Genomic DNA, 26,785 nt, shown 5'->3' on the forward strand with positions numbered 1-26,785 from the left:
ATCTTTCTTTTTCTGGAATAGGACTGGAGCTCCCCATGGTGAACTGCTAGGACGGATGTAGCCCTAATCTAGTAGTTGCTTGAGTTGTTCCTTCAACTCAATTGCTTCCGATATAGACATACTATAGGTTCTCTTCACAATTGGCACAGCTCCTATTACTGGCTTGATCTCATGATCTTCTTCTCTTTGAAGTGGGAGTTCTGTTAACTCTTCAGAAACTACGTCCACGTATTCCTTCAGCCAAGTGACCAATTCACTTTCCTTCTTTATCAATATTCATAGTGAAGACAATCAGGAAAAAGTTTTATTCCATTCATATCAGCATAGCCCTTCCGAGGTACAATTATTTCTTGGGGCGATGGAACAGGTTAATACATTAATTCGAAGAGAATAGGATATTATTGCATTCAGCTACAGGAACTGAGTAGTAGCACGGATTTGCGTCATTGATCTTCAGGAATCGGTAGTTCATTGGAAGATTAGGGTATCTTTTCCTTTGATATCTATTCTTCTCACGACGTCCCAAAACCTTGATTCGGTCGGCAGGGATTCTTTGAATCACTTCCCCGTACACACACTTATTCTGGTTAACCCTTCGACCTCCGACCTGTAGGGTCGCGTTTGCGTGAGCCTCAATAAAGACGAACAGCTTCACGATCTTCAAATCCTCCATCCACTTGATTCTCTTCAAGTTAATTTGAAGGTACGCAGGTTGATAGGCAGTTATGTAATAGATCCCTGAAACACCCATCCATCTCCATTCCACGTACACAGGTGATGGATTGTAAATGTGGTCTAAGATGTTTATCATCTCAACCCTTTGTCGATAATCCGTGGAATGCATCGCGGTCATAAACATGACTTGGAACACTAAGAACCTGTTTCATGCTTCATAATTCTGGAAGACAGCAATCAAAGTAAGGAAATGTTTGGGACACAACATTTGCTTTACTTCCTCTTATTAAAATTTCCTAAAAACAAGTCCTTTGTTGGTTTTCTCTGATACCAACTGTAACGTGTCCACTAGAATCATCCCGGACACGTCTTAGCAGTCCATCGGGAAGGATGTCTAGAAAGCTCCGCCCGGCACTCCCATGGAATGTTACGGGACTTGCGATCTAGGTCTTCCCGTGTCTGCCACGTAGCGGAAGTATCCTGGCCGTTCCCACTTAGGATCGACCTGATTTTGGGTTTTCCTGTTTGGTCTTTAGCTAGCAACAACTAGCGTCAGACCCGAGCGAACTACTTTACGCAGAAACGCCAGGTCCGAAGCGGATTCACGCTGCACTTGGTTCAAGGAGAATAGGAAACGAGAGGGATGCAAGGCTCGACCTCTCTGCCATAAGGCATAGTCCCATTCCGTTCCCATAAAACCACGTGAATCGGGTAATAGTTAATTCTAAGTCATCGTTCTCGTTACTTGTTTTGGAGATGACGATCATCCTTCTGTTCGTCGAAGACTTTGAGAAAAGTTCCCGGCTAACCGGGACCACCCATCCGTAGGACGGACCCATGGTCCATCCTCCGCACTTTCCTCGGTTTGTTTTAGTTATGTAATTACCTACCACATTAGTTTGACATATACAAACAGCTTCCTTGGTTAGCCCTGTTAAGCACTGGTTCCTTCACGTAATCTTATCACAGGACATAAAGAAGACAATGCCAAACAACTTCTTTGTTATCATTTTATCCTTTTATCTTTGAAATACAAGGAGTTCCCGCCTGTAGGCGTATTCATAATCCGCCCGAAGGCTATCCAGTAATCCACCAGGGATCACTAACCCAAGTTTCCGCCCGTAGACTAGTATGCGGGCCTCGAGATCTAATCCCGAGTCACGTTAGTCTCTTGTGCAGGGCCCGGAAGGCGAGGGATTTACAGCCAGAGCCCCCCCTGGCACCCAAGCGTCCTCCTGCTCCAAGCAGAACTCAACGGAGAGACCTCTCACGGCGGGTTCGGTCCACGTTCCCGGCGCGGTTCACAACCCCCTTGGTTAGGGTCAGGCAGGCAGTCGGGGGTAACTGAAGCTGCCTCTCCCTTCAGGCACCAACCTGAAGCTTTAGATATATTTTCATCCTTTAGTTCATTGAGCAAACAATGCAAACAGTCCTTTCTAAACTGTTACAAGCACAATCAATTTCAGTGGTTTTTTAGCTGGCAAACTGTTAAGGAGTGACTCCTTTTCTCCGAATGCAACCCGCATTCGATCCGGAATCAATTGCAACTTGGCAAGATTCCTATCATTCTTGGGTTAGGGTCATACCCTACCAATACTTTAGGTTTTGTTGTGGCAGGATCCAGCGACCATGTCGCTTTAGTTTATTGTCTGGTCATTTGCTTCAAGGCAAACACCTAACCTTTCCTTTTCCTTGGCAGTTATCCCCCAAGAAAAGTGAGTAACAGGTTGATTACTCATCCTCTTGTAAGTTAAATTCTTTCAATAACTTGCCAACCTCGATTCGAGAGATGACAAAAACTCTCTTGTGGACAAATCTTAAGTCTATACGATGTTGCATCCTTTTTGCACATGCGTTGCATCATTCCATGGGATCATTCCACCCACTGAATGGCGTCCTCCGGCCACGGAATTACCTCTAGCCGAGTAGCAGGGTTTAGGGTATCTTCTTACCCAATCCATTCCTAATTATATTGGCCCATGGTACTAAAGATAAGCAACTCCGTCGGAGTTTCATCATTTTGAATGATCCTTGGGATAAAACCTTAGATCATTTCATGCATGAACATCCAATTGCTTCGACATTTCGTGAACGTGTGTAAGATCTTTAGATTTGCGGTTTTTGTCTTGGCAACCAGTGTAAACTAGGTCGAATTACCCTAGTTAACATTTGGGATTCCTATCATATCGACTCAATCATGCCCATACGAATCTTTGTGGTTTAGTCAATTCAATTATGCTTGTCTTGCGACAAGGATGATCCTTCTAAAGGTAATAAACTAGATCTAATGGAGAACAATAGTTACAACTACACCAATACGTGTAAACATGCGATTCACTGCTTCAACGCATCACATGGTTCACAATAACCCCATCTTTCCTTGGCAAAGCAAAAATGCCTGATAATCCAGACACTAACTTTCCTAGGTCCTACTAGGACTTACATCAAATAAACATGCCACTTGCAAGTCCATAGTTCATGTTTGTGCCCTTCTATCCCTTTTCGAATAACATCTTATGGTTGTTAACTTTCCTCATGAATCAATACAAGGAAGATCTATCTAAAAATGGGACATGCCATTAATCTTTCCATACCTAGTAAAAAAAATGTACCTTAATAATTTCAACCTTGTGATGAGGCAACAGTTGTCCTAGGTTCGTCACTTTTGAATGCACAAAAGGAACTTAATAAGGTCGTGCGAATGCATAGACACCTTATGCTCTTTTCATTAACTCCATTGAACGTACCAATGATCAATTTCCATATCTTAAGCTATTTCTAATAATGTTCAAATAGCCAATTCATGTCCTAATTGCATTTAACTTGACTAGTTGCATTTGACATGCATGAGTGCCTTCTAATCCGTGAAGTTATCGTGAATAGTTCAATACTTTTGTGTGGAATCCAAATAGATAAAACCTGGACGTGCGGTCTCCGGAAAATATCCACGTATGCTCGGGGTGAACCTTCCGCATCGCACCTTGTGATCTTTCTAGAGGCCATCGCGAATTCGATCTCCAGTTAGCCTTTGTGGATTTCAACTTTTTACCTTGGCTTGCAATCTTATGACCTTGGCCCGCCTCCCTTGTATGCGCAATTCTCTTTGATATATGGCTTCCTTGACCGAAGTTCCGACTTGCGGAATTTGCCTTGGGAACGCCTTAGGGTTCTTATGAGGTCCCTTTGACAGTGGAGATTTGAGAGCTTTAATCCACCTTGAAATTCCGGGTTTAGGAAGGATTGTGTGGCCCTCACGATGATGTTCGCGGAAAAGGGCTCTTGCGAATGGGCCTTGCAAGAATGGGCCTTTAGAGTTCTTCTTCTCCTTCCAAAAATCCTAGGACCGGCCTTGTAAGTGATTAGTGGGAAGGCCTTTATGGGCTTCCTCTCCGAAACCCGAGGGGAAAAATTGGACTTTTGGAGGATCTAGCGGGACGGAGCTTCAAATCCGAGCCTAGAAGGCTTATGGGTGATCGGTGGGAAGGGTCTTGTGTTGGGAATCCGTGAGAAGAGGGCTTACACCGGCTAATACGGGCTGTGTGGGAATAAAAAAGGGAAAGGGGATTAAATCCCGGGGTAAAATGGGCTATAAAGGCTCCGCGGGAAGGGGGCTTAGAGAAGCCCCCTTAGAAGCTTCCTAGAGAAGCTTCTAAGAAGCTTCTCCAGCACGTGGCCACGTTGGCAGAGGGGGGGGTTCGTGATCCAGTGGCGGCGGCCTGGTGGTTCCCAGCGAGGTGGCGACTCCTGTCGACGGCTCCCCCAGCGGCCAGCGGCTCCCCAGCGGCCTCTCCTCCACGACGACCTTCTCTCCCCTTCACACGGCCCGTCCCCTCCTTCTCACAGCCCGTCCAGCCGTCCCCCTCCCTTCTTCACGCCTGCACCTCCTCCCTCTCATGTCCGGCGCCTCCTCCCTCTCCACGGCCCTTCCTCCCTTCACGTCGGCACGGTCTTCTGCCCACGGCCGTCTGTCCCTCCACAGCCTCCCTCTCACCAGCACGTCGACATGGCGATCTCCTTCACACGTCCGGCCCTTCCTTACGGCCGTCTGTCCTTCCACAGCCTCCCTCACACTCCTTTTTCTCCCCCTCTCTAGCACACCCCCTTGATGGGGGGTGTTTATATAGGAATGGGGGTGGGGAAGAGGGTCTCCACCCACGTGGAGAACTTCCTCATGCAATCCCTCACTTGGCCATCCCCCCTCCACACTCCCTCTCCTCCAGCCATGCATCGGCTGGGGGAAGGGATAATAGTAAATTTTTTTTTGCCTTAATTTAATTAAATTGTCCCTCCCAAGAGGGTGTTTTTGCGGGTCTTGCGGTTTTGATCTCCCGGTCTTGATTTACCAAAGCGGAGGACCCCATTTCACGCGCGCGGGTCACACATTACACGGTCAACAATTTCAATGCAAGAGATACCCTTGTACAGGGTTTACACGGCGTGCGGAAAGTTAATATTTACGGTACGGGTACGCGGAAATATTACATTCTCTCCCCCTTAGAAGAATCGAGATGTCCTCATCTTGAGATAAACTGGGGATATCGAAGATTGAGAGAGCTTCCATCCATCCAGGTAGCATCCTCCTTAGGATGATCTTTCCACTGGATGAGGCATTCTCTCAAGGTTCTGGATCTTAGCGGTCTCACCCTAGCATCTCAAATCTTGTCCGGCCTTAGTTCAAGGACTCCTTGACTAGGCATTATAATTTGTTGGTCATCAAGTACATGATTAGGGTTAGGTACATACTTCCTTCTTCAATAGACTGTTATGGAATACTTTATGAACCTTTAGGTTTTCAGGGAATTGCAGTCTATAAACATTAGGTCTTAAGCACTTGAGGATCTTGTATCGTCCACAATACCTTGGACTTAGCTTCCTGCAATCTCCTAAGGATAGAGAACTCTTCTTTGGGCATACGTGAATGAAGACCATGTCTCCTTCCTCAAATATTCTATCTTGACACTTCAGTTTCGTGTATGCTTTCTGTCTATCCTTCGCAGCTTTGATGTCCCATGAAAGTGAAATCATGAGCTTCGCACAATATCTTCTATTTAAATAACTGGCTTGCTCGTATACATGCTCTCATTCTATAGTAGACATGTCCATTATTGACAGAGAATTCACGATACTTAGCCTCTAGCTTTTTGTTCTTGGTCCTTGATAGAGACTTCCCTTAGCATCCTTTGATAGGCTAGATCATGGCATCCTTCTTCTCTAGCTAGCTCAAGTATTAGGTCGTTTGGCATGGACACCTCTGTAGCTAGAGATCTAGCTATTGATAGATTTTGCAAGATTAGTGAATTAAGGAATGCCTTGTGATTGAGTGCATTAACAACTACATTTCCCTTTCCAGGTCGGTACTTGATCTTAAAATCATATTCCTCCAATACTTCAATCCACCGACGTTGCCTCATGTTGAGCTCGTTCTGGGTAAAAATCCATTTGAGGCTCTTATGATCGGTTACTAGGGTAAACTTGTTACCCAACAGGTAGTGTCTCCAAAGCTTTAGAGCATGGATGATAGCTAATAACTCCAGATCATGAGTGGCATAATTCTTTTCGTGACTCTTCAATTTCCTTGAAGAATATGCTACTGGATGATTTTCCTACATAAGAACACATATCTTAAGGCAAGCAAGCTAGTATCAGTTACTACCTCTACTCCTTACTATGGTCTAGAAGTTTTAGGCTCGGTGCTGATACCAAACTTTGCTTCAACCTATCGAAGCTAGTTTGTTCGGTAGTTGACCATGCAATGTTTGCTTCTTCAGTAAGTCTTTCGAAGGTGCTGCAATCAAAGCATAGTTTTTGATGAAGATCCCATACCATCCTGTCAAGCCAAAAGAACTACGTATCTCTTTGACAGATACTGGTATTGGCCATTCAAGCACATCTCTGACTTTGGCTGGATCTACTGATATTCCTTCTACCGATATGATGAATCCCAATTAACCAATCTAATGTTTGAGGAATGCATAATTTCGTCACCTTAGCATACAACTTGTGTGACCTCCTTGTCTCAAGAAAAATTCCGAAGTTGGGATTGATGATCTCCTTCCTGTTTAGAATAGACTAAAGTGTCGTCGAAGAGGACAAGCACGAAGTCATATGGTCTAAAAATATCCTGCATTAATCTATTGAAAGTGGCAGGTGCATTTGTAAGTCCGAATGACATAACCAAGAATTCAAAGTGCCCATATCTTGTATTGAAGGCCGTTTTTGGAATATCCTCCTCCTTGATCCTGATTTGATAGTAACCTGACCTGAGATCAATTTTGGAGAAGATCTTTGCACCTTGAAGGCGATCAAGAAGCTCATCTATTCTAGGAATAGGGTACTTGTTCTTGGCTGTTGATTAATTCAACCCACGGTAATCAATACATAGTCGAAGTGTCCCATCTTTCTTTTTCTGGAATAGGACTGGAGCTCCCCATGGTGAACTGCTAGGACGGATGTAGCCCTAATCTAGTAGTTGCTTGAGTTGTTCCTTCAACTCAATTGCTTCCGATATAGACATACTATAGGTTCTCTTCACAATTGGCACAGCTCCTATTACTGGCTTGATCTCATGATCTTCTTCTCTTTGAAGTGGGAGTTCTGTTAACTCTTCAGAAACTACGTCCACGTATTCCTTCAGCCAAGTGACCAATTCACTTTACTTCTTTATCAATATTCATAGTCAAGACAATCGGGAAAAAGTTTTATTCCATTCATATCGGCATAGCCCTTCCGAGGTACAATTATTTCTTGGGGCGATGGAACAGGTTAATACATTAATTCGAAGAGAATAGGATATTATTGCATTCAGCTACAGGAACTGAGTAGTAGCACGGATTGGGGTCATTGATCTTCAGGAATCGGTAGTTCATTGGAAGATTAGGGTATCTTTTCCTTTGATATCTATTCTTCTCACGACGTCCCAAAACCTTGATTCGGTCGGCAGGGATTCTTTGAATCACTTCGCCGTACACATACTTATTCTGGTTAACCCTTCGACCTCCGACCTGTAGGGTCACGTTTGCGTGAGCCTCAATAAAGACGAACAGCTTCACGATCTTCAAATCCTCCATCCACTTGATTCTCTTCAAGTTAATTTGAAGGTACGCAGGTTGATAGGCAGTTATGTAATAGATCCCTGAAACACCCATCCATCTCCATTCCACGTACACAGGTGATGGATTGTAAATGTGGTCTAAGATGTTCATCATCTCAACCCTTTGTCGATAATCCGTGGAATGCATCGCGGTCATAAACATGACTTGGAACACTAAGAACCTGTTTCATGCTTCATAATTCTGACAGACAGCAATCAAAGTAAGGAAATGTTTGGGACACAACATTTGCTTTACTTCCTCTTATTAAAATTTCCTAAAAACAAGTCCTTTGTTGGTTTTCTCTGATACCAACTGTAACGTGTCCACTAGAATCATCCCGGACACGTCTTAGCAGTCCATCGGGAAGGATGTCTAGAAAGCTCCGCCCGGCACTCCCATGGAATGTTACGGGACTTGCGATCTAGGTCTTCCCGCGTCTGCCACGTAGCGGAAGTATCCTGGCCGTTCCCACTTAGGATCGACCTGATTTTGGGTTTTCCTGTTTGGTCTTTAGCTAGCAACAACTAGCGTCAGACCCGAGCGAACTACTTTACGCAGAAACGCCAGGTCCGAAGCGGATTCACGCTGCACTTGGTTCAAGGAGAATGGGAAACGAGAGGGATGCAAGGCTCGACCTCTCTACCATAAGGCATAGTCCCATTCCGTTCCCCTAAAACCACGTGAATCGGGTAATAGTTAATTCTAAGTCATCGTTCTCGTTACTTGTTTTGGAGATGACGATCATCCTTCTGTTCGTCGAAGACTTTGAGAAAAGTTCCCGGCTAACCGGGACCACCCATCCGTAGGACGGACCCATGGTCCATCCTTCGCACTTTCCTCGGTTTGTTTTAGTTATGTAATTACCTACCACATTAGTTTGACATATACAAACAGCTTCCTTGGTTAGCCCTGTTAAGCACTGGTTCCTTCACGTAATCTTATCACAGGACATAAAGAAGACAATGCCAAACAACTTCTTTGTTATCATTTTATCCTTTTATCTTTGAAATGCAAGGAGTTCCCGCCTGTAGGCGTATTCATAATCCGCCCGAAGGCTATCCAGTAATCCACCAGGGATCACTAACCCAAGTTTCCGCCCGTAGACTAGTATGCGGGCCTCGAGATCCAATCCCGAGTCACGTTAGTCTCTTGTGCAGGGCCCGGAAGGCGAGGGATTTACAGCCAAAGCCCCCCCTGGCACCCAAGCGTCCTCCTGCTTTAAGCAGAACTCAACGGAGAGACCTCTCACGGCGGGTTCGGTCCACGTTCCCGGCGCGGTTCACAACCCCCTTGGTTAGGGTCAGGCAGGCAGTCGGGGGTAACTGAAGCTGCCTCTCCCTTCAGGCACCAACCTGAAGCTTTAGATATATTTTCATCCTTTAGTTCATTGAGCAAACAATGCAAACAGTCCTTTCTAAACTGTTACAAGCACAATCAATTTCAGTGGTTTTTTAGCTGGCAAACTGTTAAGGAGTGACTCCTTTTCTCCGAATGCAACCCGCATTCGATCCGGAATCAATTGCAACTTGGCAAGATTCCTATCATTCTTGGGTTAGGGTCATACCCTACCAATACTTTAGGTTTTGTTGTGGCAGGATCCAGCGATCATGTCGCTTTAGTTTATTGTCTGGTCATTTTCTTCAAGGCAAACACCTAACCTTTCCTTTTCCTTGGCAGTTATCCCCCAAGAAAAGTGAGTAACAGGTTGATTACTCATCCTCTTGTAAGTTAAATTCTTTCAATAACTTGCCAACCTCGATTCGAGAGATGACAAAAACTCTCTTGTGGACAAATCTTAAGTCTATACGATGTTGCATCCTTTTTGCACATGCGTTGGATCATTCCATGGGATCATTCCACCCACTGAATGGCGTCCTCCGGCCACGGAATTACCTCTAGCCGAGTAGCAGGGTTTAGGGTATCTTCTTACCCAATCCATTCCTAATTATATTGGCCCATGGTACTAAAGATAAGCAACTCCGTCGGAGTTTCATCATTTTGAATGATCCTTGGGATAAAACCTTAGATCATTTCATGCATGAACATCCAATTGCTTCGACATTTCGTGAACGTGTGTAAGATCTTTAGATTTGCGGTTTTTGTCTTGGCAACCAGTGTAAACTAGGTCGAATTACCCTAGTTAACATTTGGGATTCCTATCATATCGACTCAATCATGCCCATACGAATCTTTGTGGTTTAGTCAATTCAATTATGCTTGTCTTGCGACAAGGATGATCCTTCTAAAGGTAATAAACTAGATCTAATGGAGAACAATAGTTACAACTACACCAATACGTGTAAACATGCGATTCACTGCTTCAACGCATCACATGGTTCACAATAACCCCATCTTTCCTTGGCAAAGCAAAAATGCCTGATAATCCAGACACTAACTTTCCTAGGTCCTACTAGGACTTACATCAAATAAACATGCCACTTGCAAGTCCATAGTTCATGTTTGTGCCCTTCTATCCCTTTTCGAATAACATCTTATGGTTGTTAACTTTCCTCATGAATCAATACAAGGAAGATCTATCTAAAAATGGGACATGCCATTAATCTTTCCATACCTAGTAAAAAAAATGTACCTTAATAATTTCAACCTTGTGATGAGGCAACAGTTGTCCTAGGTTCGTCACTTTTGAATGCACAAAAGGAACTTAATAAGGTCCTGCGAATGCATAGACACCTTATGCTCTTTTCATTAACTCCATTGAACGTACCAATGATCAATTTCCATATCTTAAGCTATTTCTAATAATGTTCAAATAGCCAATTCATGTCCTAATTGCATTTAACTTGACTAGTTGCATTTGACATGCATGAGTGCCTCCTAATCCGTGAAGTTATCGTGAATAGTTCAATACTTTTGTGTGGAATCCAAATAGATAAAACCTGGACGTGCGGTCTCCGGAAAATATCCACGTATGCTCGGGGTGAACCTTCCGCATCGCACCTTGTGATCTTTCTAGAAGCCATCGCGAATTCGATCTCCCGTTAGCCTTTGTGGATTTCAACTTTTTACCTTGGCTTGCAATCTTATGACCTTGGCCCGCCTCCCTTGTATGCGCAATTCTCTTTGATATATGGCTTCCTTGACCGAAGTTCCGACTTGCGGAATTTGCCTTGGGAACGCCTTAGGGTTCTTATGAGGTCCCTTTGACAGTGGAGATTTGAGAGCTTTAATCCACCTTGAAATTCCGGGTTTAGGAAGGATTGTGTGGCCCTCACGATGATGTTCGCGGAAAAGGGCTCTTGCGAATGGGCCTTGCAAGAATGGGCCTTTAGAGTTCTTCTTCTCCTTCCAAAAATCCTAGGACCGGCCTTGTAAGTGATTAGTGGGAAGGCCTTTATGGGCTTCCTCTCCAAAACCCGAGGGGAAAAATTGGACTTTTGGAGGATCTAGCGGGACGGAGCTTTAAATCCGAGCCTAGAAGGCTTATGGGTGATCGGTGGGAAGGGTCTTGTGTTGGGAATCCGTGAGAAGAGGGCTTACACCGGCTAATACGGGCTGTGTGGGAATAAAAAAGGGAAAGGGGATTAAATCCCGGGGTAAAATGGGCTATAAAGGCTCCGCGGGAAGGGGGCTTAGAGAAGCCCCCTTAGAAGCTTCCTAGAGAAGCTTCTAAGAAGCTTCTCCAGCACGTGGCCACGTTGGCAGAGGGGGGGGTTCGTGATCCAGTGGCGGCGGCCTGGTGGTTCCCAGCGAGGTGGCGACTCCTGTCGGCGGCTCCCCCAGCGGCCAGCGGCTCCCTAGCGGCCTCTCCTCCACGACGACCTTCTCTCCCCTTCACACGGCCCGTCCCCTCCTTCTCATAGCCCGTCCAGCCGTCCCCCTCCCTTCTTCACGCCTGCACCTCCTCCCTCTCATGTCCGGCGCCTCCTCCCTCTCCACGGCCCTTCCTCCCTTCACGTCGGCACGGTCTTCTGCCCACGGCCGTCTGTCCCTCCACAGTCTCCCTCTCACCAGCACGTCGACATGGCGATCTCCTTCACATGTCCGGCCCTTCCTTACGGCCGTCTGTCCTTCCACAGCCTCCCTCACACTCCTTTTTCTCCCCCTCTCTAGCACACCCCCTTGATGGGGGGTGTTTATATAGGAATGGGGGTGGGGAAGAGGGTCTCCACCCACGTGGAGAACTTCCTCATGCAATCCCTCACTTGGCCACCCCCCCTCCACACTCCCTCTCCTCCATCCATGCATCGGCTGGGGGAAGGGATAATAGTAAAATTTTTTTTGCCTTAATTTAATTAAATTGTCCCTCCCAAGAGGGTGTTTTTGCGGGTCTTGCGGTTTTGATCTCCCGGTCTTGATTTACCAAAGCGGAGGACCCCATTTCACGCGCGCGGGTCACACATTACGCGGTCAACAATTTCAATGCAAGAGATACCCTTGTACAGGGTTTACATGGCGTGCGGAAAGTTAATATTTACGGTACGGGTACGCGGAAATATTACAATTCATGCAGTCATACCCCACAACAAAATGGAATTGTAGAAAGAAAAAACAGGCATATTGGAGAGGTATCTCGTGCCATGCTCAATGAAAAAGACTTGCCAGATTTTTATTGGGCTGAAGCAGTTGCTACAGCAGTCTACATAATGAACAGGACTCCCACTGCAGCAATACATGGAATGACTCCAGAGGAGAGGTAACCTGGTAGGAAACCAGATATTTCTCATTTGAAAATTTTTTGTTGCATTGCCTATGTACATGTGCCAGATGAGCTGAGATCCAAGTTGGATCCAAAAGCTGAGAAGTGCATCTTTATTGGTTACTCTCTGCAGCAAAAAGGGTATAGATGCTATAACCCTTCTACTCGTAAGTTTACAGTGAGCAGAGATGTTGTTTTTGATGAGATGAGTAGCTGGTATAAACCAGTAAATGTGATTGATGATGTAGATGCACAAAATGGTAATGCTACACAGAATTCACAGCAGCAGTCACAAAATATTAGTGGACCTGGAGCGTCCTCTAGCAGTGGTTCACATTCTTTGCCATGGACAGGCAGATTGAGATCAGGAGAATCTTCTCAAAGTAATGCAGATAGTGGTATGCAGGTATCACGAAAAGGAAAAGAGAAGGTTGATCAGCCCATGTTTGATGTGAATGCAGGTCACTCTTATGTGGATGGTGAATCCAGTGGCTCAGAACAGAGCATTGATGATGAGTTGGGTATTCCCTCTATTGTTACACCTGGAGTAAGGAAGACTAGGGATGTTTTGAGAGCACCTGGGAGTGAACCCACTTTGCGCAGGTCTACCAGAGTTAGGTATCCTGTGGATAGGCTGAAATATGATGGATTTACAGCCATTCACTATGCATATATGGTCAAGGTGATACAGGAACGAGAACCCACTTCTTTTGAGCAAGCCATGGGAAAAGAAAAATGGGAGAAAGCCATGGATGAAGAAATGGATGCCTTGGAAGCAAACGCTACATGGGAATTGGTACCTTTGCCTAAAGGTAAGAATGCAATTGGCTGTAAGTGGGTTTATAAGGTGAAGCACAATGTAGATGGTTCTGTGAACAGATACAAGGCAAGATTAGTAGTCAAGGGGTATGCACAAACATATGGCATTGACTATGAAGAAACATTCAGTCCGGTTGCAAGGATGGCAACCGTAAGAGCAGTCATTGCTATGGCTGCATCAAAGGGATGGTCTTTACATCAGATGGATGTAAAGAATGCCTTCTTGCATGGTGATTTGCAAGAAGAGGTCTATATGGAGCAGCCACCAGGTTATGGGCATGCTGTTCATCCTGAGTTTGTTTGCAGGTTGAAGAAAGCTTTGTATGGATTGAAGCAAGCACCTAGAGCATGGTCTGACAAGATAGGACAGTATCTTGTCACTATTGGCTTTCAGATTTCCAAAGCAGATTTCTCACTTTATGTGAGAAAAATAGAGAAAGGTATTATGCTACTTGTCATTTATGTTGATGATTTGATTATGACAGGTGACAGTGATGAAGATATCCTTCATGTGAAAATGCTATTGAAGCAGATGTTTGAGATGAAGGATTTGGGAGAGCTGCGTTATTTCTTGGGCATTGAGGTGATTAGATCACCAAGTGGGATACAGCTCTTGCAGAGGCAGTATGGATTGGACATGCTGTCCAAATATGGGATGACAGGCTGTAAGCCTATTTCAGTTCCTTTGGAGCAGAATGTGAAGCTGAGCACAGATGCAGGTGAGCTTCTAGAAGACCCTACTATGTACAGACGCATAGTAGGAAGTTTGATTTATATGACTATTACCAGGCCAGATTTGAGCTATGCTGTTGGATTGGTATGTCAGTTTATGCAGGCTCCAAGGAAACCACATTTGGATGCGGCTAGACGCATACTCAGGTATGTGAAGTCCACATTGCAGTATGGACTATTTTATGAGACTGGGGTTCAGATACAGTTGCATGGATACACTGATGCTGATTGGGCTGGTAACATTTCTGATAGACGATCTACCAGTGGATATGTGTTCTCTTTTGGGAGTGCTGCAGTCACTTGGAGCAGCAAGAAACAGCCTACAGTTGCCTTGTCGAGCACAGAGGCTGAGTACAGGGGTGCAGCAATGGCTGCATGTGAGGTAGCTTGGTTGCATAAGCTACTTTATGATATGCATTAGTCTACAGATGGGCCAGTTGTCATTTATTGTGACAACATGAGCAGTATACACTTGGCAAATAAGCCAGTCTATCATGCTAGAACAAAGCACATTGAGGTGCATTATCACTATGTGCGAGAGAGGGTTTTACTAGGTCTTATTGATCTAGTTTATGTCAGCACAGAGGATCAGGTTGCTGACATATTCACGAAGGCATTGGGCGCAGAGAAGCTGCGCAAGTTCAGAGACCTGCTTGGTGTGCAGGAATTGGGATTGAGCTCGAGGGGGAGTGTTGAGATATCGAGCTCCACTCGTGATACGCCAGGGTGACCGTTGTGCATTTATGTCACCGACTTGTCAGTTGCAGACGCGGTTGGTACACCGCCCATGAATAATAGCTACATGATAGCTATCCTTATCTATTCTAGTTCGTGGCTCAGTTAGTATGCCACCTTAGTTAGTTGAGTTTGGTTTGAGACCCATATATAGGGTTCTTCTATTTCTTTGTAAGAGAGTTTTTTTGGCTTACACAACTAAGAAGAGGAAAACTGTTTTCAGCCTCCACCCTTGTGTGTATTCCCCCATTGTGCAAGCAAGAAAGCTACAAGTGAGACTCCTTCCTTCTCTCCCACAATCTTGACACTTGGAACCTAATTCACTTGTGTAATAGTCAGCCATGTCAGTGTCTTCATGAACTCACTCTTTCTCTTCCAACCTCCATATCTTCCACCTCAAGCCATGTTCTAGATCCATGTTTTTACAAGAGGGAAATGTGTTTCATCTAGAAGCAAACCCTATGGGTGAAGACATGAATGATGAGGATGATGGAACTAATCATGAGCTCTATGATATTGTGGACAATTTTTCCTTTGATCTAGGTTGTTCTTTATGTGAAATTTCTCATGATGCATGGACTGGTTGTTGCAAGGGAGAAAATACCCTTAAACTTGAGGGGCTAATCAATGGGAAAGTGGTTCATCTTTTGATAGACATGGGTAGCACCCATAGCTTCATAAATACCAAATCTTTGCATGGGCTGAAATTCCTTCCTCAACAAATGCAAGTGCCATTGAAGATCCAAGTTGCCAATGGAGCTTATGAGTCAAGCAATGAAGTGTGCCTGCGTACTCCTATCACCTTATCTCCTTCATGTACCATTCAAGTAGACTTAATTACTTTAGAAATGGGACCTATAGATGTTGTCATTGGCTATGATTGGTTAAAGTCCATTAGGAAATTTTCATTAGACTTGGAAAACATGCAAATGGAGTTCAACTGGAATGGATAGCATATAGAATTGAAGAGCATTGGTAAAAAACAATTGGAACTCATATCCATAAAGAAGTTACGAAAAGAAATCAATACAAGATCATGCACTTTTACTATTTTTCTTGCAAAATTAGATGAAGAGCGGCCACCAAATTAGCCATCTTCTTCTTTAAAGAAAAAAAATCCAAGGTTAGAAGAGCTATTGGAAGAATATAGAGATTTATTTTAGGGACCATTATCTTTGCCTCCAAAGAGAGCAATTGATCACCCTATCAACTTGCTGTCTAATACAAAACCCATCAACAAACCTCTCTATCACTTATCAAAGTTTGAAAGGGAAGAGGTGGAGTAACAAGTCAAAGAGTTGCTAAAAATGGGTTTAATTCAGCCAATTCAATCTTCATTTGCTTCTCCCATGCTCTTGGTTAAGAAGAAGGATGTATCTTTTTGCATGTACATTGATTATAGGGAGTTAAATAAGTCCATGGTGAAGAATAGATACCCAATTCCACGAATTGATGAACTTTTGGATGAGCTCAAAGATGTAAGGATCTTTACCAAGATTGATCTTTGTTCGGGTTATCACCAAATTAGAATGAAGGAGGGAGATGAGTATAAAATAGCCTTCAGGATTGAAAGAGGGTTATACCACTTCTTGGTCATGCCATTTGCGCTTTCAAATGCATTCGCTACTTTTCAAGCTCTCATGAATAAAATATTGCAGCCAAAACAATCTTGGTATTCCTTGACAATATCCTTATTTATAACAAATCCAAGGAGGAGCATTTGATGTATGTATGAGAGGTCTTTGACATATTAAGAAGACACACACTCTTTTGCCAAAATGTCAAAGTGTTCTTTCAAGGAAGATGAAGTGGAATACTTGGGTCACATTGTAGGAGAGCAAGGCATTTGAGTGGACCCCAACAAAGTGAAATGTGTCAAAGAGTGGTCTACTGCTACAAATTCTACTTCTTTGAGGAGTTTTCTTTGATTTTCTTTCTTCTATAGGAGGTTTATGAAAAGTTATGCTCATGTGGTGGCTCCTTTGATTGATAAGTTGAAGAAAGAGACTTTCTTTTTGGACTCCATAGTTGAAAAGAGTATCAATGAGCTCAAATCTCTCTTAGTTTCAACACCTATTCTTGTATGCTCGGATAAGGAATTCATTATATGTATAGATGCTAGTGGGAGAGGAGTTGGGGTTGTTCTATATCAAGACCATGGAGTTATAACCTATGAAAGTCGAAAGTTTGATGATAAGGAGTGTCAACTACATATCCATGAACAAAAGATGTTGGCAATTTTGCATGCTATTAAAAAGTGACATTATTATATATATGGCAGCCATTTCAAGGTTAAAAGGGATCACCGTGTGCTGAAATCATTTTCCAACCAAAATTTTTCCCTAAACAAAGGAGGTGGCTAGCTACTCTTCAAATCTATGATTTTGAAATATCCTATATGGCTAGAAAATATAATATTGTGATGAGGATGCTTTATCAAGAATGTGGGTATGTTCCATCCCTATAATTTCAATCATGCATAAGGATTGGATACATGATATCCAAGAAGAGTATTTTCTTGATGAGCAAGCATCAAAGATGATGAAGGAATTTCAGCAAGGCAAAGAACAATAGTATCCCAATTTCAAATGGAACAACTATCTTTTATGGTATCATGGTAGAGTCTACTTGACACCACAATCTTCTTTCAAAGACCGTATCTTGCATGAGATGCACTCTTTGCCTTTAGCGGGACATGATGGATTATTCAAAACATTTGACAATATCCACAAGAGCTTCTATTGGAAGGACATTTTGAGAGACTTCAAGGATTATGTTATGCAATGTCTTCCGTGTCAACAAAATAAAGACTCCTCTCTTCCCTCAAGGAATGTAAATTGATATTACTATGGATTTTATTGTGGGATTACCTATAACTAAGCATGTGTGGAATAGCATTTATGTGGTGGTAGACTGGTTGACTAAATCAACTCATTTCATCCCTACTAAGGCTCAATTTACAGCAAAGCAAGTGGCTGAACAATTCATGGAATGTATTTTTAAGCTTCATCGTATGCCATTGAAGATCATATCCGATCGTGATACTAAGTTCATGGGAATTTTTTGGAGAAGCTTGTTCACTTCTATGGGAACCATTTTGACTCCTAGTATGGCATATCATCCCCAAAGGGATGGCCAAACTGAGCCATCAATAAATGGTTGGAAGTCTACCTTTGACATTTTTTTCCATGACACTCAAGATTCTTGATATCAATAGCTACATCTTGCTAAATTTTGTTATAATAACACTCATCATATGAGCATTGGCATGTAACCATTTGAAGCGCTTTATGAATATAAAGTTCAAATACCTTTAGCTCTCTTTCATGAAGATGTGAATCCACAAGCCAAGACTAAAGTTGAGAAAATGGAAGCTCTTTTACATCAATGCAAAGAAAACATTCGAAAGGCACAAGATGTTATAAAGGCTTATGTTATTGAAAAGAGGAGGCCTTTGAAGTTTGAAGAAGGAGATTGGGTATTTCTTAAAGTGCCTAAATCTAGGTATGCTTCTCTCAAAGGGGTTAATAATAAGTTGGCTCATCGTTACTATGGGCCTTATCAAATCCTCAAACAAGTTGGTGAGTTTGCGTACAAGCTTGATTCGCCTTCTTCAACAACATTCATTATACCTTCCATGTTTCCCAACTTGAAAAATATGTGGGTCTAGCAACCAAGGTTTTAGAGGAGTTACCTCCCATAGATGAAGATGGCCTCATCATTTATGAGCCCAAAAAGATTAATGGAAAAAGAGAAAAGTTTTTAAGGAACCATTCACTATAGGAATATCTTATTAAATGGTGATGTTTGCCCATGGGGGAGTCCACTTGGAAATCATCATTGTACCTTGATTCTTTTCCACCTCTTTCGCAGGAAATCAAGTAAAATTTGAATAGGATAGCTTGTTGTATAAAAATTCTGTCTTAAAAATAATTTCTCTACTGTTATCAAAATGGAATTTTTATAGCATGGCTGGATACTAGGGATTGTTCTCTACATTTCTATAGCTCATACATGGTGATTGGATATTTCTTCTTCTAGTTATGGCTATTCTTGTATAGCTACTTGTTTTGGACAGTTCCACGAGTATACTCAAATTTCACACTTGTACCTCATTGACATTTGAGATCTTCTTCAACTTGGAGTTTCATTTAAGCATGGATCCATTGTTTACAAGCTATCATTGTAATTTTTCATTGTAAATAAAGCATACCATTGTTTACAACCTATCCACAAGCCAAGGCTAAAGTTCCAATTCAAGCTTTGAGGACAAAGCACTTTTAGGCCGGGATGGCTTGTAATAAAGCATAAATGCCTTAGCATAGGGTTTAGTATAAAAGGTGGAAGTGTAACATGTGAAGGATATTTTTGCCATTTTGAATAATACATGATTTGAGATTTCCTTCCTCCCACCATCTATGAGGTTGTATACTCTTAGCCACCATGATGATGGGGTGCATACCATGTCCCACCTTGGCATGAGGTGAGTATTCATGTTGTAGCATTCATCTTTGATACATTCTTAGCCTTCCATAGCAATATAATGTCATGCCTAGCCACCTTGGCTATGGTTTCTTGGAACATATGGTGTATTTCTTGTATTTCGAGTTATTTTTCTTGATGTGAGAACCATCTATTTTATAGAAATATATTTCCTACCCTATCTTGGAGCTACTTTGGAATAGAGCTTTGCCCTACACTCAAGCCTGACATCAACTCCATAAATAAAAGAGAGTTCCTATTGTATGCTTGATATGGATCCACATTGTCACCATCAACTTGAGGTGTATATATTGCAACTCTTGATTTGTGGACTTTAGTATTAAGATATAAACTCAACAAGCGTGAGCTCAATGTACTCTAGACTTACTCTCTATTGGATATCTCCTTGGAAATAGTGCCTAGCCTTGTGCTCAAACCTAGCACCAAGGTGAAGATAGCTCATAGATGGGAGTCCATGGTCATCATCCACACTACATGATCCACCAGATCTTGGTCTTGTACTCAAGCCTTGTAGTGAGGGAAAGATAGTTCTCATTCTATTTTGGAACTCTTTTTGGAAGTGTAACGTATCCGCTTGTATTTTCAGGACATGTCTTCTTAGTCCATCGGAAAGGATGTCTAGAAAGCTCCGCTCGGCACTCCCATGGAATGTTACGGGGTTTGCGATCTAGGGCTCTCCACCTCTGCCACTTAGCAAAAGTATTTCGGCCGTTCCCACTTAGGATCGACCTGAATTAGGGTTTTCTTGATTGGTCATTTCCTAACAGCAACTAGCATCAGACCCAAGTGAACTACTTTACGCAGAAACACCAGGTCCGAAGCGGATTCACGCTGCACTTGGTTCAAGGAGAATGGGAAATGAGAGGGATGCAAAGCTCAACCTCTCTGCCATAAGGCATAGTCCCATTCCATTCTGCTAAAATAGCATAAATTGGGTTTAATCATAACTCTAGGTCAACGCTTTTCTTATTCATGTTCTTTGACGCTCTTCCTGCTGTCCGTCATGATTTGAGAAAAGTTCCCGGCCAACCGGGACCACCCATCCGTAGGACGGACCTATGGCCCATCCTCCACACTTTCCTCGGGTTGTTGTAGTTATTTAATTACCTAACACATTAGTTAGACATGTAAGAACCAACTTCTTTAATTAACCCATTAGGCACTGGTTCCTTTACGTAATCTTATCACTTGACATAGAAAAATAATATCAGATAAGTTCCTTATTAATAGGTTATCATATTTATCTTTGAAATACAAAGAGTCTCGCTCGTGGGCTTATGCACAATCTGCCCGAAGGCTATCCAGCAATCCACAGGGATCACTAATCCAAGTTTCTGTCCATAGACTATTATGCGGGCCTCGAGATCCAATCGCGAGTCAAGTTAGCCTCTTGTGCAGGGCCCAGAAGGTGAGGGATTTATGGCCAGATTCCCCCTGGCACCCAAACGTCCTCCTACTCCAAGTAGCACTCAATGGAGAGACCTCTCGCGGCGGGTTCGGTCCACATGCCCGGCGCGGTTAACAACCCCCTTGGTTAGGGTCAGGCATGCAATCGGGGGTAACTGAAGCTGCCTCTCCCTTCAGGACTTCAACCTGAAGTATATATATCCATTTATATTTTAATTCATTGATCAAACAAAGCCAAACAGTGCTCTAAAATCTGTAGCAAGCACAAACATTTCCATTGATCATTTTTATTGGCAAACTGCTAAGGAATGAATCTCTCCTTTCGAATGCATCCAGCACTCGATTCGGGATAACTTGCAGCTTGGCAAGTTCCCCTATATCCTGGGTTAGGGCATACCCTATTAACTCGACTTGTTCAAACCTTAAGTTCATCAATTATTTTAGTTTATCGGCTTGTCTTTAGTTTCCAATCAATCTTCTTTACTCAAGAAAGATACTAAATTAGGATGATTATTCATCCTCTTGCAAGATAACTTGCGTAAGGACCTGCAACCTCATTGCGAGAATTTGGCCATTCCCTTGTGATCCAACCACAAGATCGTATGACTCCGCACTTGCTGCGCAAGTGTCCCATCGAACTATGAGACAATGGAGTCACGAAACAATCTGTTTCAGGTTACTAGGCTGACGTCGTTAGACCTAGGGTTTCCAAGTTTCATCTTGTAAGATTCTTAGGAACAAACCCTAGCTCACTTTCCAAATTCATTTCACTGTCCCCTACATTTAGTGAATGTGGGCAAGTATTTAAGGTAAAGGAGTTTCAGTTTTAGCGATACGTAACGATTAGGTCACGTATTAATTTCCTAGTGAATTTCTTGGAATTCAACTCTTTCTAAATGAGCACTCCGCGGTTTAGGTTCATACCAATTTGGTTAACTCTAGAAAATAATTACGTGATCCTTTCCACATGACTCGTTGTCTATGCGTAAATGGATTTTTACTGTAACGTATCGATTTGAGGTTAGGGATAGGTTAGGTTCAATTCCAACTAATCTTTCTATATTTTGCGAACAAAATTCATGCTAAACAAGCCACCTTTTTCTTGATAATTTATGCAGTTGACATATGATTATTTCCTAGAGCTTATGCATCGTAAGAATCATTTCATGCTTTGCAATTTTCATGATGATTCATTGCGAAGAGGATATGGGTTAATAGTGCGATATGCAATTTATACTTCTAGGCTTAAATGAAGTATACTATTTTAATGGACAATAATCTAGTTTATAATTCATTTCAATGCATAAAGCTATTTGCTAGAAATGCATTTATGCTTCCTTTATTTTGCATGTTTCATTAAAAGTATTAATGACTAAGTTCCTTCGTCGTGAGCATTTAGGACAAAAATATATTCTATTTCTAACGATTAACCTTGCATGATTGAATTACAACAATATCAAATAGAAATTAGGAAGGAAAGCCTGGGATTGGGGTGAGATGTCCACGTGGATGCCCGGAGATGACCCTCCCGCAGCTGTGCCTTGGACTTTCTTAGGAGGCATCGCAATTGTAGTCTTTCGAATGTGGAAGTAGCTTTACAACTCCTCTTTGGAATTCCACCATTGCTCCCTTGCACCATCCGTCGGAAGTAGTTTTAGAAGGCTTTCTCCTTGAAGTAGGGATTTCGAAGAAAGGGTGTTTCAAAATCTTTTGCCGATAAGACCCATTAAAGCCATGGGAGGGGCTTAATGGCCTTATAATGGCTCTCACAAACGGGGAATAAATAAAGTGTGGAATCTCTTACGAGGGTTTTTTGAGTGGGAAAGGGAGGTGTTTAAAAAAAACCTTCAACACTCTTCTTCTCTTTTACGAGTGGGGAAAAAGAACAAAGCCCCAAGGGTATTTTGCATAGGGCAAAGAACACAAGGGGGGGAATGGGGAGTGATCCCAAAGTCCAAGGGAAAGGGCTTAAGGAAATTTATAAAGCACGGGGTTTCAAAGCCCACGGGAAGCATGGGAAGGGCTAAGGAGACAAAGGGCTTATGAGCTTTAAACACAAGGGGGGGGGGGGGGGGGGGTGGGTTTCAAGCCCAAAGGGAAGGGGCTTTAAGGGTTAAAACACGGGGCTCCAAAATGGCACAAGGGAAGGGGCTAAAAGAAAATTTTAAAACATGGAGGGGGGGTGGTTCAAACAACCAAGGGAAAGGCATATAAAGCTTTAAACACGGGGGGGAGGGGCGAAGAGGGTTTCAAAGCCCATAAGAAAGGGGCTTAAAGTTTAAAACATGGGAGAAGGGTAATAAGCCCAAAAGAAAGGGGTATAAGAAGGCCCCCCCTTTGGAAACTTCTAAGCTTTCGGAAGCTTGCTGGGGGGATATTACGGCCGTCAGTTGATGGCGAAACCAGGCGGCAGCGGCGGTTTGGTAGAATCAAGCGGCAATGTGCTCCCTCAAGTCCTCTCTCTCACGCGTCGACTGTATTCAGAGTGGTGGCAGTACTCCCTTTTCTCCTCCTCCAAGCGTGAAGGCAGCCTTTTGTCTCAGCCTTTATAGCGATGGCCTCATAGTCGTGATGGCAACCCATCCATTCCCCTTGAGCCTGTGCTCCTCGTCTTAAATAGAATCCTCCGTCCCTCCCACGCGTCAAGGTGTATGAATCCCCCTTGATTCAAGCTCCAGCAAGGAGCTTAGTGTCCCATGCTTCCCTCCCTCTCCCCCAGCTCGATAGTCGGCTGGGGGAAGGAGGGATTAATTAAAAAAAATTCATTTATCTAATTAAAAGGAATTATCCCAAAATCCCTATTCACGTGTGATAAAATTAGATTGTTACATTCTCTCCCCCTTAAAGGAATCGAGATGACCTCATCTCGAGATAAGCTGGGGATATTGATGGTTGAGAGTGCCTTCATCTATCCAAGTGGCATCCTCTTCGGGATAATCCTTCCACTGGACAAGGAATTATTTCAAGGTTCTGGATCTTAATTGTCTCTCCCTAACATCTAAGATCCTATCAGGCCTTAGTTCAAGGACTCCTTGACTAGGCATTACAATTTGTTGATCGTCAAGTACATGGTTAGGATTAGGTACATATTTCTTCAATAGGCTGATATGGAATACATTGTGAACCTTTAGGTTCTCAGGGAGTTGCATTCTGTAAGCATTAGCTCCTAGGCATTTGAGGATCTTGTACGGTCCACAATAACTTGGACTTAGCTTCTTGCAATCTCCTAAGGATAGGGAACTCTTCTTTGGGCGTACACGAATACAGACCATGTCTCCTTCTTCAAAGACTCTATCTTGACGCTTAAAATCCGCGTATGCCTTCTGTCTATCCTTGGCAGCTTGGATGTCCTGTCTTATTGATTTTATTTGATCATCCATCTCTTCCAACATTTGCCTTGAAGCTTCAACCCTTAAGGTTGGATCTGAGAAGTTTAGGGGACTTCGACAGTCATGACCATACAAAGCTTGGAAAGGGGTCATCTGAGTGCTTTGTTGGTAAGAAGCATTGTAGGCAAATTCAACCAAAGGCAAAAATTGAATCCACCTTTTCGACTCTCGACAGCAGTATGCCCTTAGCATATCCTCGATGACTTGATTTATCCACTCTGTTTGGCCATCCGTTTGGGTATGGTAGGAGGTGCTAAAGTAGAGTTGAGTCCCAATAGCTTCAAAGATAGCCCTCCAGAAGTGTGATGTGAAGAGAGAATCTCGATCACTAATGATTCTTCTAGGTAAACCATGTAGCTTGAATATCTCCTTGATAAAAAATCTTGTAATGTTTGTCTTTACTGGAATAAGGTGTGCAACCTTAGTAAGCATGTCAACCACAACCATGATGGAGTTGTATCCTCCCTGGACCTGGGGTAGGCCTACAACAAAATCCATACTGATGAATTCCCATTTCATTTGGGGAATGTCAAGCGGTTGCAGTTTCCATGGCATCATGACATGTTCGGCTTTGATACGTTGACAAGACAAACACTTGGTGACATATTTGAGAATGTCACCTTTGAGCCTCTCCCAATGGTATCTCTTCCTAACTGCATTAAGGGTCTTGGCATAGCCAGGATGTCCTGAGAAAGGGGAAACATGAGCTTCCCACAAAATCTTCCGCTTAAGTGACTGGCTTGCTTGTACACACATCCTTGTTCTATAGTAGACAAGTCCACTATTAATAAAAAATTCCTGATACTTAGCCTGCAGCTTTTGATTCTGATCCTTGATAGAGATCTCCCTTAGCATTGTTTAGTAGGCCGAATCATGGCATGCATCCTCTCTAGCTAACTCAAGTATAGGGTTGTTTGGCATAGATACTTTTGTAGCTAGAGATCTGGCTGTTGATGGATTCTGCAAGATTAGGGAATTAAGGAATGCCTTATGACTGAGTGCATCGACAACTACATTCTATTTCCTTGTTCGGTACTTGATTTCAAAGTCATATTCCTCCAACACTTCAATCCACCGACGTTGCCTCATGTTGAGCTCATTCTAGGTAAAGATCCATTTGAGACTCTTATGGTCAGTACTAGAGTAAACTTGTTACCCAATAGGTAGTTTCTCCAAAGCTTTAGAGCATGGATGATAGCTAGTAATTCTAGATCATGCGTAGCATAATTCCTCTCATGACTCTTCAGTTTCCTTGAAGAGTATGCTAGAGGATGACCTTCCTGCATGAGCACACATCCCAAGGAAAGTATGCTAGCATTAGTTACTACCTCGAACTCTTTATTGAGGTCTGGAAGTTTTAGAATTGGTACTGATACCAAACTTTGCTTCAATCAGTCGAAGCTATTTTGTTCGGGAGTTGACCATGCAATGGCTGTTTGCTTCTTTAGTAGGTATGTCAGAGGTGCTACAATTAAAGCATAGTTTTTGATGAAGACCCTATACCATCCTGTCAATCCAAGAAAGCTACATATTTCTTTGATAGATGTTGGTATTGGCCATTCTAGCACATCTTTGACCTTGGCTAGGTCCATTGAGATTCCTTCTGCTGATACTATGAATCCCAGGTATTCAATCTGACACTTGAAGAATGCACACTTCTTCATCTTAGCATACAACTTATGCGCCCTCATTGTCTCAAGGACAATCCGAAGTTGGGCTTCATGATCTTCTTCCTGTTTGGAATAGACTAAAGTGTCATCGAAGAAGACAAGTACGAAATCATCAAGATATGGCCTAAAGATATCCTGCATTAACCTGTTGAAAGTGGCAGGTGCATTCGTAAGTCCAAATGACATAACTAGGAACTCAAAGTGCCCATATCTTGTATTGAAGGCCGTTTTGGGGATATCTTCTTCCTTGATCCTTATCTGATAATAACCTGACCTGAGATCAATCTTGGAGAAGATCTTTGCACCTTGAAGAGGATCAAGAAGCTCATCTATTCTAGGAATAGGGTACTTGTTCTTGACCGTTGATTGATTCAATCCTCGGTAATCAATACATAGTCGAAGTGTCCCATCTTTCTTTTTCTGGAATAGTACTAAAGCTTCCCACGATGAACTGCTAGGCCGGATGTAGCCCTGATCTAGTAGTTGCTTGAGTTGTTCCTTCAGCTCAATTGCTTCTGGTATGGACATTCTATAAGGTCTTTTTGCAATTGGTGCAGTTCTTGGTACTAATCTAATCTCATGATCCACTTCTCTTTAAGGCGGGAGTTCTGTCAACTCTTCAGGGAATACGTCCGCGTATTCCTTTAGCCAAGAAGGTCCTTCACTAGACTCTTGCTTTTGATCTAACTTGTTGAGTTTGATCAAGTAGATAGGTAATCCTTTTCTGACTCCTTTTATGATCTGAGATATTTTGGCCAATTGGATTTTCGGCACTCTAGCCTCACCTTGAGTTGTGACTAATTCCCTTTCAGAGTTTTAAAAGGAAACTTGACCCTTTCTACAATGAATGTGAGCGTCATTAGGCTTAAGCCAATCCATTCCGAGTAGACACTCATGGATACCTAAATTCATTACTCTGAATTTGACCGAAGTCTTCTTTCCTCCCAGAAAGAATTCCACCTTAGCAATTTTCCTGGTACAAGTAACCTCACGACCATTTGCCAATTCCACAAGCAGGGTAGGTACTTCTACTGTGGCTATTCCTAATCTTTTTGCACATGCTGGTGAGATAAAGGAATGAGTACTGCCACAATCAATCAAGGTCTT

The sequence above is a fragment of the Lygodium microphyllum genome, chromosome 23 (genome assembly GCF_053477565.2).
Source record: "Lygodium microphyllum isolate KBCC chromosome 23, Lygodium_microphyllum_v1.1.10, whole genome shotgun sequence".
Classification (NCBI taxonomy): domain Eukaryota; kingdom Viridiplantae; phylum Streptophyta; class Polypodiopsida; order Schizaeales; family Lygodiaceae; genus Lygodium; species Lygodium microphyllum.